Source organism: Dendrobates tinctorius, unplaced genomic scaffold, assembly GCF_039654945.1.
Source record: "Dendrobates tinctorius isolate UK_male_01 unplaced genomic scaffold, ASM3965494v1 ptg000018l, whole genome shotgun sequence".
In the NCBI taxonomy this organism is placed as follows: domain Eukaryota; kingdom Metazoa; phylum Chordata; class Amphibia; order Anura; family Dendrobatidae; genus Dendrobates; species Dendrobates tinctorius.
In genome coordinates this window covers 10,663,336-10,678,955 of record NW_027361686.1, presented here as the reverse complement: position 1 = coordinate 10,678,955, position 15,620 = coordinate 10,663,336, and the positions used below count along the sequence as shown (strand labels likewise).

The window sequence follows — 15,620 nt, the reverse complement described above, 5'->3', positions numbered from 1 at the left end:
ATCTGAAGGGGGGTAGGGGTCACACCTACTATTCAATGGTTTGGTCCATCAGAAGATTCTAGAAATGTAAGGGCTCCACTTAGTCTACAGGATGTGTATTGTAGGTTATCTTCTGCTTAGGAAAACAATAGCCAAAGTTCCACTAGCTGTTGACACAAGCCTAAATTAGATTATGGTCCAGGTACATCACAAGACATTGCAAAGTATTGGGGGATGGAGACATGGTTAATTTACAGCAAATACAACCAGAGAAAAGTTAAATGACATATTATACAAAATACAGGACAGGGAAAAACTACAAATCAATGCAACCTCATTACCACAAATATGTGGAAACATGTGCGGACCAAGCATGTGGTGGAGTTACAAAGACACACTGAAGACGTAGGCCAACGTACAGCACCACCTACCACCTCTTCAGCTCGTGTTGTAGCCTCTTCCTCCAGCTCACACAGCTGGTTCAGCTTCCTCACTGGATCGCCATGGAAGAACCTCTGGCACTGTTGTCCAGAGACCCAGTGACATTCCACCCACAGCAACACGTTCCCTGTCATCCTCACACTCCCAGCCCACTCTACAGCCATCGGTAGCACAGGCATGGGAGAAAAGGCGGCCATACTCGGCAAACCATCCCCGAGCACAGACTCTGAATGCTGGCATTGCTAAACTACTGGCCCTTGAAATGCTCTCATTCAGGCTGGTGGAGACTGACACCTTCCACAACTTCATGGCATTGGCAGTCCCACAATACACCGTGCCCAGCCGCTTTTATTTCAGCAGGCAAGCCGTCCCTGCCCTGCAAAAGCATGTTGAGGGAAAAATTAAACATGCGCTACTAAATGCTGTCAGTAGCAAGGTCCACCTGACCACCGATGCGTGGACCTGTAACCATGGACAGGGACGATACCTTTCCCTCACTGCCCATTGGGTCAATGTTGTGGAGCCGGGTACAGATCTTGAGAGTGGCGCTGTACATGTTATGCCAACTCCAAGGATTGCAGGAATCCAGTCTGTACACATTGACTCCTCCTCATACTCCAATTCCTCAGAATCAGCGCTGCAGGAGCCTGTTACGACCGATATGAGCACAGCCGTGCCAAACGTCAACAGGCCGCACTGAAATTAATTTATTTGGGGAATCGAAGCCACACAGCGCAGGAGCTCTCGAATGCCATCAAGCAGGAGAGCAACGTGTGGTTTTTGCCAGCGAATCTCCAGCCAGGCTTGGTAGTGTGTGACAATGGACAAAATCTGGTGGCAGCTCTGGGCCTGGGCAACCTCACTCACATCCCATGTCTGGCACATATGCTCAAGCTTTTTGAGGGACTATCCGGATCTTGATGCACTGCTGCACAAGGTCTGCATAGAATGCGCTCACTTGCGGCGTTCCAGCATGGCAAGATCGCGCATTGCAGCTCTGCAGCGCCGATTCCGCCTTCCAGAACATCACATCATATGTGACCTACCCACCAGGTGGAATTCAACGTTACATATGTTGGAGTGGTTGTGTGAGCAGCAGGCAACAATAATGGAGTACCAGCTGCATCAGGCGCAAACAAGTCGCACTGCGCGCCGTTCACACTTCAGCACCATTGAGTGGGCCTCTATGAAGGACATCTGCCACGTTTTGCATGCCTTCGATGATTCCAAGCGGATGGCGAGTACAGATGATGCACTAGTCAGCATGACTGTCCCCCTTATCTGCCTGCTTCAAAAAACACTGCAAGCACTAAGGGAGGAGGTTTTGGAAGAGGTGGATGATGAGGAGTCACAAATGCCATCTGCTTCTGGACAGTCTGCGCAACGTGGTTCCTCACAAAGGCCTAGGCAGGGGACACTTTGTGAGGAGGATGAGGAGTCAATGGAAGAGGAAGACATCTCTCCGGAGGAGGGAGGTACACAATGGTCTAGTAGTCAGTATGTACAGCGAGGGTGGGGTGATGCAGAGCAGGCAGAGATGACGCCTCAAGCAGGGGACAGCGTTTCATGGGCAGTTGGGAGTCTGCAGCACATGGTTGATTTCATGCTGCATTGCCTGAGAAACGACCGCAGCATCGCCCACAATCTTAACACAGCTGATTACTGGGTGTACACCCTCCTAGATCCTCGCTACTGGGACAACTTACAAAGCCTCATAACACCGTTGAACCGGGAGCGTAAAATGCGGGAGTGCCAAGACACACTGGTGCATTCCATCATGTTCTCCATTCCACCCGAGAGCAGTGCTGCTAGTGCTTTACAAAGCAGCTCTGTGCGTCAAGGCAGTGGAGAAAGCTCTGCACAAAGAGGGAGCAGAGGCAGCGCCTCAGCACAAGGCAAGTCCAGTATGGCCCAAATGTGGCAAAGTTTTGTGTGCCCGCCACAAATGTCTACACCATCACAGACGGCTCCAGTCAGCAGGAGGCAACGTTTCCGTCAGATGGTGAGAGACTACATGTCTTGCCCTCTCAGTGTACTCCCAGACAGCTCTTCCCCCTTCAAGTTTTGGGTCTCTTAGGCTAGTTTCACACTTGCTTTTTTTTGCAGCGCGTTTTTCCCGCAAAAAAACGCATTGAAAAAACGCATACATAAGCATACAACTGCTGCGTTTTTTTCAAGCATTTTTATGAGCATGCATGAAAAAAACGCAGCGTTTTTATGCGTTTGTATGCGTTTTTAGCGCGTTTTTACCGCGTTTGCGTTTTTTTCCAACATTTTTAGGTGGCCCCTCACACTACCCAAACCATGACTTTACTAACCCTAACCCTGACCCTAACCCTAACCCTAACCCTGACCCTAACCCTTAACCAAATCATACTTAACCCTAACCCAAACCCTAAACCCTAACTAACCCTAACCCTGACCCTAACCCTAACCCTAATCCTGACCCTAACCCTGACCCTAACCCTAACCCTGACCCTAACCCTTAACCAAACCATACTTAACCCTAATCATGACCCTAACCCTGACCCTAATCCTTAACAAAACCATACTTAACCCTGACCCTAACCCTTAACCAAACCATACTTAACCCTAATCCTGACCCTAACCCTGACCCTAATCCTTAACAAAACCATACTTAACCCTAACCCTGACCCTAACCCTAACCCTGACCCTAACCCTGACCCTAACCCTTAACCAAACCATACTTAACCCTAATCCTGACCCTAACCCTGACCCTAATCCTTAACAAAACCATACTTAACCCTAACCCTGACCCTAACCCTGACCCTAACCCTTAACAAAACCATACTTAACCCTAATCCTGACCCTAACCCTGACCCTAACCCTTAACCAAACCATACTAAACCCTAACCCTGACCCAAAACCCAACCCTAACCCTGACCCTAACCCTAACCCTAAACCCCCTTAACTAACCCTAACTCTAACTCAAACCCCTAAATTCCATGGTTTAAAAAAAAAAACGCATATGCAAAAAAACGCTTACATGAGCATGCCAGTGCGCACATATGCGCATCCATAGGCTATAATGGCCATTTTTAGCGCAAAACGTGCGCATATGTGCGCATGCGCTTTTTTGCAGGGCCAAAAAATGCAACATGATGCGTCTGGAAAATCCAATCGCACACCCCAAAAAAACGCAGCGCATGAAAATCGCATACATGCGCTTACAAGCGCGCAGGTATGCGCACCCATGTTAAATATAGGGGAAAAAACGCATGCGCAGGTTAGCGTTTTTTTCCAGCGCTAAAAAACGCAAATGTGAAACCAGCCTAAGCTGGATACATGGCCAGAGCTTAGCCAGTATGCATTGGAGGTGCTGGCTTGCCCTGCTGCTAGTGTATTATCGGAACGCGTCTTTAGTGCCGCAGGTGGTGTACTAACAGACCATCGCACGCGACTATCCTCCGATAACGTTGACTGACTTACTTTTCTGAAAATGAACAAGGCCTGGATCTCGCAGGAATTTGCCAGTCCTCTTCAAGAATAAATAATTGGTTGGCAACAGTATCCAGGTCTCCTGCTGTGTTCATGTTTCTACCACCTGAACTGTAATCCCTGGGCTCCAACACCGCCAGTTGTTGCTCAGAAGTGCCGTCTGCACAGAGAAAAATACTAGCTCCTGTGTAAGTGGGGTTCAGTAACGTCAGCTTCTCCCCTGCTGTGTGTCCGGCAAAATCTCCTGCTCCCTCCACATGAAAACTACATCAGATATTAAACTTGCTCCAAGTAGGCCTCAGCCTGCTCCATGATTGACCCTGGGCTAAAACACCGCCAGTTATTGCTCAGAAGTGCCGTCTGCACAGAGAAAAACACTAGCTCCTGTGTTAGTGGGGTTCAGTAATGTCAGTTGCTCCCCTGCTGTGTGTCCGGCAATATCTCCTGCTGCCTCCACATTCAAACTACATCAGATATAAAACTTGCTGCAATTAGGCCTCAGCCTGCTCCATGATTGACCCTGGGCTCCAACACCTCCAGTTGTTGCTCAGAAGTGCCGTCTGCACAGAGAAAAAAACTAGCTCCTGTGTAAGTGGGGTTCAGTAATGTCAGCTGCTCCCCTGCTGTGTGTCCGGCAATATCTCCTGCTGCCTCCACATTCAAACTACATCAGATTTTAAACTTGCTGATATTAGGCCTCAGCCTACACCATGATTGACCCTGGGCTCCAACACCGCCAGTTGTTGCTCAGAAGTGCCATCTGCACAGAGACAAACACTAGCTCCTGTGTAAGTGGGGTTCAGTAACGTCAGCTGCTCCCCTGCTGTGTGTATGGCAATATCTCCTGCTCCCTCCACATTCACCCCGCTTCAGATATTAAACTTGCTCCAAGTAGGCCTCAGCCTGCTCCCTGATTGACCCAGGGCTCCAACACCACCAGTTGTTGCTCAGAAGTGCCGTCTGCACAGAGACAAACACTAGCTCCTGTGTTAGTGGGGTTCAGTAATGTCAGCTGCTCCCCTGCTGTGTGTCCGGCAATATCTCCTGCTCCCTCCACATGCAAACTACATCAGATATTAAACTTGCTCCAAGTAGGCCTCAGCCTGCTCCATGATTGACCCTGGGCTCCAACACCGCCAGTTGTTGCTCAGAAGTGCCGTCTGCACAAAGACAAACACTAGCTCCTGTGGTAGTGGGGTTCAGTAATGCCAGCTGCTCCCCTGCTGTGTGTCCGGCAATATCTCCTGCTCCCTCCACATGCAAACTACATCAGATATTAAACTTGCTCCAAGTAGGCCTCAGCCTGCTCCATGTTTGGCCCTGGGCTCCAACACCACCAGTTGTTGGTCAGAAGTGCCGGCTGCACAGAGAAAAACACTAGCTCCTGTGTTAGTGGGGTTCAGTAATGTCAGCTGCTCCCCTGCTGTGTGTCCAGCCATATCTCCTGCTGCCTCCACATTCAAACTACATCAGATTTAAAAACTTGCTCCAGTTAGGCCTCAGCCTACACCATGATTGATCCTGGGCTCCAACACCGCCAGTTGTTGCTCAGAAGTGCCATCTGCACAGAGAAAAGCACTAGCTCCTGTATTAGTGGGGTTCAGTAATGTCAGCTGCTCCCCTGCTGTGTGTCCGGCAATATCTCCTGCTGCCTCCACATTCAAACTACATCAGATTTTAAACTTGCTCCAATTAGGCCTCAGCCTACACCATGATTGATCCTGGGCTCCAACACCACCAGTTGTTGCTCAGAAGTGCCATCTGCACAGAGAGACATACATGCTCCAGTGTTAGTGGGGTTCAGTAATGTCAGCTGCTCCCCTGCTGTGTGTCCGGCCATATCTCCTGCTGCCTCCACATTCAAACTACATCAGATATAAAATTTGCTGCAATTAGGCCTCAGCCTGCTCCATGATTGACCCTGGGCTCCAACACTGCCAGTTGTTGCTCAGAAGTGCCGTCTGCACAGAGACAAACACTAGCTCCTGTGTTAGTGGGGTTCAGTAACGATAGCTGCTCCCCTGCTGTGTGTCCGGCAATGTCTACTGCTGCCTCCATATTCAAACTACATCAGATATTAAACTTGCTCCAAGTAGGCCTCAGCCTGCTCCATGATTGACCCTGGGCTCCAACACCAAGGGGCGGGCTGGGCCGGGTGGCAGGGAGGCATATACCCTCCCCGGGCCGCTCCCCCAGGCGCACACGTGGGCCGGCAGCTTTCTCTGAGCTGTGCATAGCTGTCTTAACTTGACAGCTGCGCAGCTCCGACTCTCTCCCTCCGCCCTCCCTGGATTTATGGTCATGTGACAGGGCTGTAGATAAAATGTAGGGGCTCCTTGCAGGTCCTGACTACAGCCCATACAGTCTAGCTGATTCACTGCTGAAAATGATACAATGTATGGGCTCCTTCCAGGTACAGCCTCTGCCATGACAAGAGGAGCTGCAACTGTGCCTACTGGTGAGGTAAGTATGAAAAACGTTTTTTTTTCTTTATCAAATGAATTAAATGGGTGAGGGGGCTGCAAATTATGAAAGGGGGGCTGCAAATGATGGAGGAGGGATGCCAATGAAGAAAAAGGGGCTGCCAATGATGGAGGGGGGCTGCAAATGATGGAGGGGGGCTGCAAATGATGGCGGAGGTGCTGGAAATGATGGAGGGGGCTGCAAATGATGGAGCAGGCCTGCAAATGATGGATGGGGTGCTGGACATGATGGAGCTGGTGCTGGAAATGATGGAGGGGGCTGCAAATAATGGAGGGGGTGCTGGAAATGATGGAGGGGGGCTGCAAATGATGGCGGAGGTGCTGGAAATGATCGAGGGGGCTGCAAATGATGGAGCAGGCCTGCAAATGATGGATCGGGTGCTGGAAATGATGGATCGGGTGCTGGAAATGATGGAGGGGGTGCTGGAAATAATGGAGGGGGCTGCAAATGATGGAGAGGGTGCTGGAAATGATGGAGGGGGTGCTTGAAATGATGGAGCGGGTGCTGGAAATGATGGAGGGGGCTGCCAATGATGGAGGGGGTGCTGGAAATAATGGAGCGGTTGCTGGAAATGATGGAGCAGACCTGCAAATGATGGAGGGGGTGCTGGAAATGATGGAGGTGGTGCTGGAAATGATGGAGCGGGTGCTGGAAATGATGGAGGGGCCTGCAAATGATGCAGGGGGCTGCAAATGATGGATGGGGTGCTGGAAATAATGGAGGGGGCTGCAAATGATGCAGGGGGCTGCAAATGATGGAGGGGGTGCTGGAAATGATGGAGAGGTGCTGGAAATGATAACGTGGGGCTGCAAATGATAGAGGGGGCTGCAAATGATGGAGCGTGCTTACAAATGATGGAGGAGGTGCTGGAAATGATGGAGGGGGGCTGCAAATGATGGAGGGGGGCTGCAAATGATGGAGGGGGTGCTGGAAATGATGGAGGGGATGCAAATGATGGAGGGGGCTGCAAATGATACAGGGGCGCAAATGATGGAGGGGGTGCTGGAAATAATGGAGCAGGCCTGCAAATGATGAAGGGGGTGCTGGAAATGATGGAGGGGGTGCTGGAAATGATGGAGCGGGTGCTGGAAATGATGGAGGGGCATGCAAATGATGGAGGGGGCTGCAAATGATACAGGGGCGCAAATGATGGAGGGGGTGCTGGAAATAATGGAGCAGGCCTGCAAATGATGGAGGGGGTGCTGGAAATGAAGGAGGGGGCTGCAAATGATGGAGGGGGTGCTGGAAATGATAAAGTGGGGCTGCAAATGATGGAGGGGGCTGCAAATGATGGAGGGGGCTGCAAATGATGGAGCGGGCCTGCAAATGATGGAGGAGGTGCTGCAAATGATGGAGGAGGCTGCAAATGATGGAGGGGGTGCTGGAAATGATGGAGCGGGCCTGCAAATGATGGAGGGGTGCTGGAAATGATGGAGCAGGCCTGCAAATGATGGAGGGGGCTGCAAATGATGGAGGAGGTGCTGGAAATGATGGCGCAGGCCAGCAAATGATGGAGGGGGTGCTTGAAATCATGGATGGGAGCTGGAAATGATAGTGGGGGTGAAAATGATAGAGGGGGCTGCCAATGATGGAGGGGGCTGCAGTGCAAATGATGGAGGGGGTGCTGGAAATGATGGAGGGGGCCTGCAAATGATGGAAGGGCTGCAAATGATGCAGGGGGCTGCAAATGATGGAGGGGGTGCTGGAAATGATGGAGGGGGTGCTGGAAATAATGGAGGGGGCTGCAAATGATGGAGGGGCTGCAAATGATGCAGAGGGCTGCAAGTGATGGAGGGGGTGCTGGAAATGTTGGAGCAGGCCTGCAAATAATGGAGTGGGTGCTGGAAATGATGGAGTGGGTGCTGGAAATGATGGAGCGGGTGCTGGAAATGATGGCGGGGCATGCAAATGATGGAGGGGGTGCTGGAAATGAAGGAGGGGGCTGCAAATGATGGAGGGGGTGCTAGAAATGATAAAGTAGGGCTGCAAATGATGGAGGGGGCTACAAATGATGGAGGGGGCTGCAAATGATGGAGCGGGCCTGCAAATGATGGAGGAGGTGCTGCAAATGATGGAGGGGCTGCAAATGATGCAGGGGGCTGCAAATGGTACAGGGGGCTGCAAATGATGGAGCAGGCCTGCAAATGATGGAGGGGGTGCTGGAAATGATGGAGCGGGTGCTGGAAATGATGGAGGGGGCTGCCAATGATGGAGCTGGTGCTGGAAATAATGGAGCGGGTGCTGGAAATGATGGAGCAGACCTGCAAATGATGGAGGGGTGCTGGAAATGATGGAGGTGGTGCTGGAAATGATGGAGGGGTGCTGGAAATGATGGAGCGGGTGCTGGAAATGATGGAGGGGCCTGCAAATGATGCAGGGGGCTGCAAATGATGGATGGGGTGCTGGAAATAATGGAGGGGGCTGCAAATGATGCAGGGGGCTGCAAATGATGGAGGGGTGCTGGAAATGATGGAGAGGTGCTGGAAATGATAACGTGGGGCTGCAAATGATAGAGGGGGCTGCAAATGATGGAGCGTGCTTGCAAATGATGGAGGAGGTGCTGGAAATGATGGAGGGGGCTGCAAATGATGGAGGGGGGCTGCAAATGATGGCGGGGCATGCAAATGATGGAGGGGGTGCTGGAAATGAAGGAGGGGGCTGCAAATGATGGATGGGGTGCTAGAAATGATAAAGTAGGGCTGCAAATGATGGAGGGGGCTACAAATGATGGAGGGGGCTGCAAATGATGGAGCGGGCCTGCAAATGATGGAGGAGGTGCTGCAAATGATGGAGGGGCTGCAAATGATGCAGGGGGCTGCAAATGGTACAGGGGGCTGCAAATGATGGAGCAGGCCTGCAAATGATGGAGGGGGTGCTGGAAATGATGGAGCGGGTGCTGGAAATGATGGCGGGGGCTGCCAATGATGGAGCTGGTGCTGGAAATAATGGAGCGGGTGCTGGAAATGATGGAGCAGACCTGCAAATGATGGAGGGGTGCTGGAAATGATGGCGGTGGTGCTGGAAATGATGGAGGGGTGCTGGAAATGATGGAGCGGGTGCTGGAAATGATGGAGGGGCCTGCAAATGATGCAGGGGGCTGCAAATGATGGATGGGGTGCTGGAAATAATGGAGGGGGCTGCAAATGATGCAGGGGGCTGCAAATGATGGAGGGGTGCTGGAAATGATGGAGAGGTGCTGGAAATGATAACGTGGGGCTGCAAATGATAGAGGGGGCTGCAAATAATGGAGCGTGCTTGCAAATGATGGAGGAGGTGCTGGAAATGATGGAGGGGGCTGCAAATGATGGAGGGGGGCTGCAAATGATGGCGGGGCATGCAAATGATGGAGGGGGTGCTGGAAATGAAGGAGGGGGCTGCAAATGATGGAGGGGGTGCTAGAAATGATAAAGTAGGGCTGCAAATGATGGAGGGGGCTACAAATGATGGAGGGGGCTGCAAATGATGGAGCGGGCCTGCAAATGATGGAGGAGGTGCTGCAAATGATGGAGGGGCTGCAAATGATGCAGGGGGCTGCAAATGGTACAGGGGGCTGCAAATGATGGAGCAGGCCTGCAAATGATGGAGGGGGTGCTGGAAATGATGGAGCGGGTGCTGGAAATGATGGAGGGGGCTGCCAATGATGGAGCTGGTGCTGGAAATAATGGAGCGGGTGCTGGAAATGATGGAGCAGACATGCAAATGATGGAGGGGTGCTGGAAATGATGGAGGGGTGCTGGAAATGATGGAGGGGTGCTGGAAATGATGGAGGGGTGCTGGAAATGATAGAGGGGGCTGCAAATGATGGAGCGTGCTTGCAAATGATGGAGGAGGTGCTGGAAATGATGGAGGGGGCTGCAAATGATGGAGGGGGGCTGCAAATGATGGAGGGGGTGCTGGAAATGATGGAGGTGCCTGCAAATGATGCAGGGGGCTGCAAATGATGGATGGGGTGCTGGAAATAATGGAGGGGGCTGCAAATGATGCAGGGGGCAGCAAATGATGGAGGGGATGCGGGAAATGATGGAGAGGTGCTGGAAATGATAACGTGGGGCTGCAAATGATAGAGGGGGCTGCAAATGATGGAGCGTGCTTGCAAATGATGGAGGAGGTGCTGGAAATGATGGAGGGGGGCTGCAAATGATGGAGGGGTGCTGGAAATGATGGAGGGGATGCAAATGATGGAGGGGGCTGCAAATGATACAGGGGCGCAAATGATGGAGGGGGTGCTGGAAATAATGGAGCAGGCCTGCAAATGAGGAAGGGGATGCTGGAAATGATAGAAGGGCTGCTGGAAATGATGGAGCAGGTGCTGGAAATGATGGAGCGGGTGCTGGAAATGATGGAGGGGGTGCTGGAAATGATGGAGGGGCATGCAAATGATGGAGGGGGTGCTGGAAATGAAGGAGGGGGCTGCACATGATGGAGAGGGCTGCAAATGATGGAGGGGGTGCTGGAAATGATAAAGTGGGGCTGCAAATGATGGAGGGGGCTGCAAATGATGGAGGGGGTGCTGGAAATGATGGAGCGGGCCTGCAAATGATGGAGGGGGTGCTGGAAATGATGGAGCAGGCCTGCAAATAATGGAGGGGGTGCTGGAAATGATGGAGTGGGTGCTGGAAATGATGGAGCGGGTGCTGGAAATGATGGAGGGGGTGCTGGAAATGATAGAGGGGCATGCAAATGATGGAGGGGGTGCTGGAAATGGAGGGGGCTGCAAATGATGGAGGGGGTGCTGGAAATGATAAAGTGGGGCTGCAAATGATGGAGGGGGCTACAAATGATGGAGGGGGCTGCAAATGATGGAGCGGGCCTGCAAATGATGGAGGAGGTGCTGCAAATGATGGAGGGGCTGCAAATGATGCAGGGGGCTGCAAATGATACAGAGGGCTGCAAATGATGGAGGGGGTGCTGGAAATGATGGAGCAGGCCTGCAAATGATGGAGGGGGTGCTGGAAATGATGGAGGGGGTGCTGGAAATGATGGAGCGGGTGCTGGAAATGATGGAGGGGCATGAAAATGATGGAGGGGTGCTGGAAATGAAGGAGGGGGCTGCAAATGATGGAGAGGGCTGCAAATGATGGAGGGGGTGCTGGAAATCATAAAGTGGGGCTGCAAATGATGGAGGGGGCTGCAAATGATGGAGGGAGCTGCAAATGATGGAGCGGGCCTGCAAATGATGGAGGAGGTGCTGCAAATGATGGAGGAGGCTGCAAATGATGGAGGGGGTGCTGGAAATGATGAAGCGGGCCTGCAAATGATGGAGGAGGTGCTGGAAATGATGGAGGGAGCTGCAAATGATGGAGGGGGTGCTGGAAATGATGGATCGGGTGCTGGAAATGATGGAGGGGGTGCTGGAAATAATAGAGGGGGCTGCAAATAATGTAGAGGTTGCTGGAAATGATGGAGCAGGCCTGCAAATGATGGAGGGGGTGCTGGAAATGATGGATCGGGTGCTGGAAATGATGGAGGGGGTGCTGGAAATAATGGAGGGGGCTGCAAATGATGGAGAGGGTGCTGGAAATGATGGAGCAGGCCTGCAAATGATGGAGGGGGTGCTGGACATGATGGAGCGGGTGCTGGAAATGATGGAGGGGGCTGCAAATAATGGAGGGGGTGCTGGAAATGATGGAGGGGGGCTGCAAATAATGGAGGGGGGCTGCAAATGATGGCGGAGGTGCTGGAAATTATGGAGGGGGCTGCAAATGATGGAGCAGGCCTGCAAATGATGGAGGGGCGCTGGAAATGATGAATCGGGTGCTGGAAATGATGGAGGGGTGCTGGAAATAATGGAGGGGGCTGCAAATGATGCAGGAGGTGCTGGAAATGATGGAGCAGGCCTGCAAATGATGGAGGGGGTGCTGGAAATGATGGAGGGGGCTGCTAATGATGGAGGGGGTGCTGGAAATAATGGAGGGGGTGCTGGAAATGATGGAGCAGACCTGCAAATGATGGAGGGGGTGCTGGAAGTGATGGATGTGGTGCTGGAAATGATGGAGGGGTGCTGGAAATGATGGAGCGGGTGCTGGAAATGATGGAGGGGCCTGCAAATGATGCAAGGGGCTGCAAATGATGGATGGGGTGCTGAAAATAATGGAGCGGGCTGCAAATGATGAAGGGGTGCTGGAAATGATGGAGCGGGTGCTGGAAATGATGGAACGGGTGCTGGAAATGATAGAGGGGGTGCTGGAAATGATTGAGGGGCATGCAAATGATGGAGGGGGTGCTGGAAATGAAGGAGGGGGGCTGCAAATGATGGAGAGGGCTGCAAATGATGGAGGGGGTGCTGGAAATGATGGAGGGGGTGCTGGAAATAATGGAGGGGGCAGCAAATGATGGAGAGGGTGCTGGAAATGATGGAGCAGGCCTGCAAATGATGGAGGGGGTGCTGGACATGATGGAGCGGGTGCTGGAAATGATGGAGAGGGCTGCAAATAATAGAGGGGTGCTGGAAATGATGGAGGGGGGCTGCAAATAATGGAGGGGGGCTGCAAATGATGGCGGAGGTGCTGGAAATGATGGAGGGGGCTGCAAATGATGGATCAGGCCTGCAAATGATGGAGGGGGCGCTGGAAATGATGAATCGGGTGCTGGAAATGATGGAGGGGGTGCTGGAAATAATGGAGGGGGCTGCAAATGATGCAGGAGGTGCTGGAAATGATGGAGCAGGCCTGCAAATGATGGAGGGGGTGCTGGAAATGATTGAGGGGGCTGCCAATGATGGAGGGGGTGCTGGAAATAATGGAGGGGGTGCTGGAAATGATGGAGCAGACCTGCAAATGATGGAGGGGGTGCTGGAAATGATGGAGGTGGTGCTGGAAATGATGGAGGGGTGCTGGAAATGATGGAGCGGGTGCTGGAAATGATGGAGGGGCCTGCAAATGATGCAGGGGGCTGCAAATGATGGATGGGGTGCTGGAAATAATGGAGGGGGCTGCAAATGATGCAGGGGGCTGCAAATGATGGAGGCGGTGCTGGAAATGATGGAGAGGTGCTGGATATGATAACGTGGGGCTGCAAATGATAGAGGGGGCTGCAAATGGAGCGTGCTTGCAAATGATGGAGGAGGTGCTGGAAATGATGGAGGGAGCTGCAAATGATGGAGCGGGGCTGCAAATGATGGAGGGGGTGCAGGAAATGATGGAGGGGATGCTGGAAATAATGGAGGAGGCTGCAAATGATGGAGGGGGCTGCAAATGATACAGGGGCGCAAATGATGGAGGGGGTTCTGGAAATAATGGAGCAGGCCTGCAAATGGTGAAGGGGTGCTGGAAATGATGGAGCGGGTGCTGGAAATGATGGAACGGGTGCTGGAAATTATAGAGGGGGTGCTGGAAATGATTGAGGGGCATGCAAATGATGGAGGGGGTGCTGGAAATGAAGGAGGGGGCTGCAAATGATGGAGAGGGCTGCAAATGATGGAGGGGGTGCTGGAAATGATGGAGGAGGCTGCAAATGATGGAGGGGGTGCTGGAAATGATGGAGCGGGCCTGCAAATGATGGAGGGGTGCTGGAAATGATGGAGCAGGCCTGCAAATGATGGAGGAGGTGCTGGAAATGATGGAGGGGGCTGCAAATGATGGAGGGGGCTGCAAATGATGGAGGGGGCTGCAAATGATGGAGAGGGCTGCAAATGATGGAGGGGGTGCTGGAAATGATGGAGGAGGCTGCAAATGATGGAGGGGGTGCTGGAAATGATGGAGCGGGCCTGAAAATGATGGAGGGGTGCTGGAAATGATGGAGCAGGCCTGCAAATGATGGAGGAGGTGCTGGAAATGATGGAGCAGGCCAGCAAATGATGGAGGGGGTGCTGGAAATGATGGAGGAGGCTGCAAATGATGGAGGGGGTGCTGGAAATGATGGAGCGGGCCTGCAAATGATGGAGGGGTGCTGGAAATTATGGAGCAGGCCTGCAAATGATGGAGGAGGTGCTGGAAATGATGGAGGGGGCTGCAAATGATGGAGGGGGCTGCAAATGATGGAGGGGGCTGCAAATGATGGAGAGGGCTGCAAATGATGGAGGGGGTGCTGGAAATGATGGAGGAGGCTGCAAATGATGGAGGGGGTGCTGGAAATGATGGAGCGGGCCTGAAAATGATGGAGGGGTGCTGGAAATGATGGAGCAGGCCTGCAAATGATGGAGGAGGTGCTGGAAATGATGGAGCAGGCCAGCAAATGATGGAGGGGGTGCTTGAAATCATGGAGGGGAGCTGGAAATGATAGTGGGGGTGAAAAATGATAGAGGGGGCTGCCAATGATGGAGGGGGCTGCAATGCAAATGATGGAGGGGGTGCTGGAAATGATGGAGGGGGCCTGCAAATGATGGAGGGGCTGCAAATGATGCAGGGGGCTGCAAATGATGGAGGGGGTGCTGGAAATGATGGAGGGGGTGCTAGAAATAATGGAGGGGGCTGCAAATGATGCAGGGGGCTGCAAATGATGGAGGGGGTGCTGGAAATGATGGAGCAGGCCTGCAAATGATGGAGGGGGTGCTGGAAATGATGGAGCGGGTGCTGGAAATGATGGAGGGGCATGAAAATGATGGAGGGGTACTGGAAATGAAGGAGGGGGCTGCGAATGATGGAGAGGGCTGCAGATGATGGAGGGGGTGCTGGAAATGATGGAGCGGGCCTGCAAATGATGGAGGGGGTGCTGGAAATGATGGAGCAGGCCTGCAAATGATGGAGCGGGTGCTGGAAATGATGGAGCGGGTGCTGGAAATGATGGAGGGGCATGAAAATGATGGAGGGGTGCTGGAAATGAAGGAGGGGGCTGCAAATAATGGAGGAGGCTGCAAATGATGGAGGGAGCTGCAAATGATGGAGCGGGCCTGCAAATGATGGAGGAGGTGCTGCAAATGATGGAGGAGGCTGCAAATGATGGAGGGGTGCTGAAAATGATGGAGCGGGCCTGCAAATGTTGGAGGGGGTGCTGGAAATGATGGAGCGGGCCTGCAAATGATGGAGGAGGTGCTGGAAATGATGGATCGGGTGCTGGAAATAATGGAGGGGGCTGCAAATGATGGAGAGGGTGCTGGAAATGATGGAGCAGGCCTGCAAATGATGGAGGGGGTGCTGGACATGTTGGAGCGGGTGCTGGAAATGATGGAGGGGGCTGCAAATAATAGAGGGGGTGCTGGAAATGATGGAGGGGGGCTGCAAATAATGGAGGGGGGCTGCAAATGATGGCGGAGGTGCTGGAAATGATGGAGGGGGCTGCAAATGATGGAGCAGGCCTGCAAATGATGGAGGGGGCGCTGG

At 52.7% G+C, this 15,620-nt stretch overlaps 1 long non-coding RNA gene across 1 annotated transcript in view; it reads left to right on the top strand.

Annotated features, from left to right (window-relative positions):
* The first annotated feature begins 6,233 nt into the window (after positions 1–6,233).
* The window catches only part of LOC141082509 (uncharacterized), a 32,597-nt gene continuing 23,210 nt past the window's right edge, over positions 6,234–15,620 (top strand). The window contains exon 1 of the long non-coding RNA XR_012230521.1: positions 6,234–6,342. This is a non-coding gene — a long non-coding RNA (uncharacterized lncRNA). The remainder of the gene's footprint in view (positions 6,343–15,620) is intronic.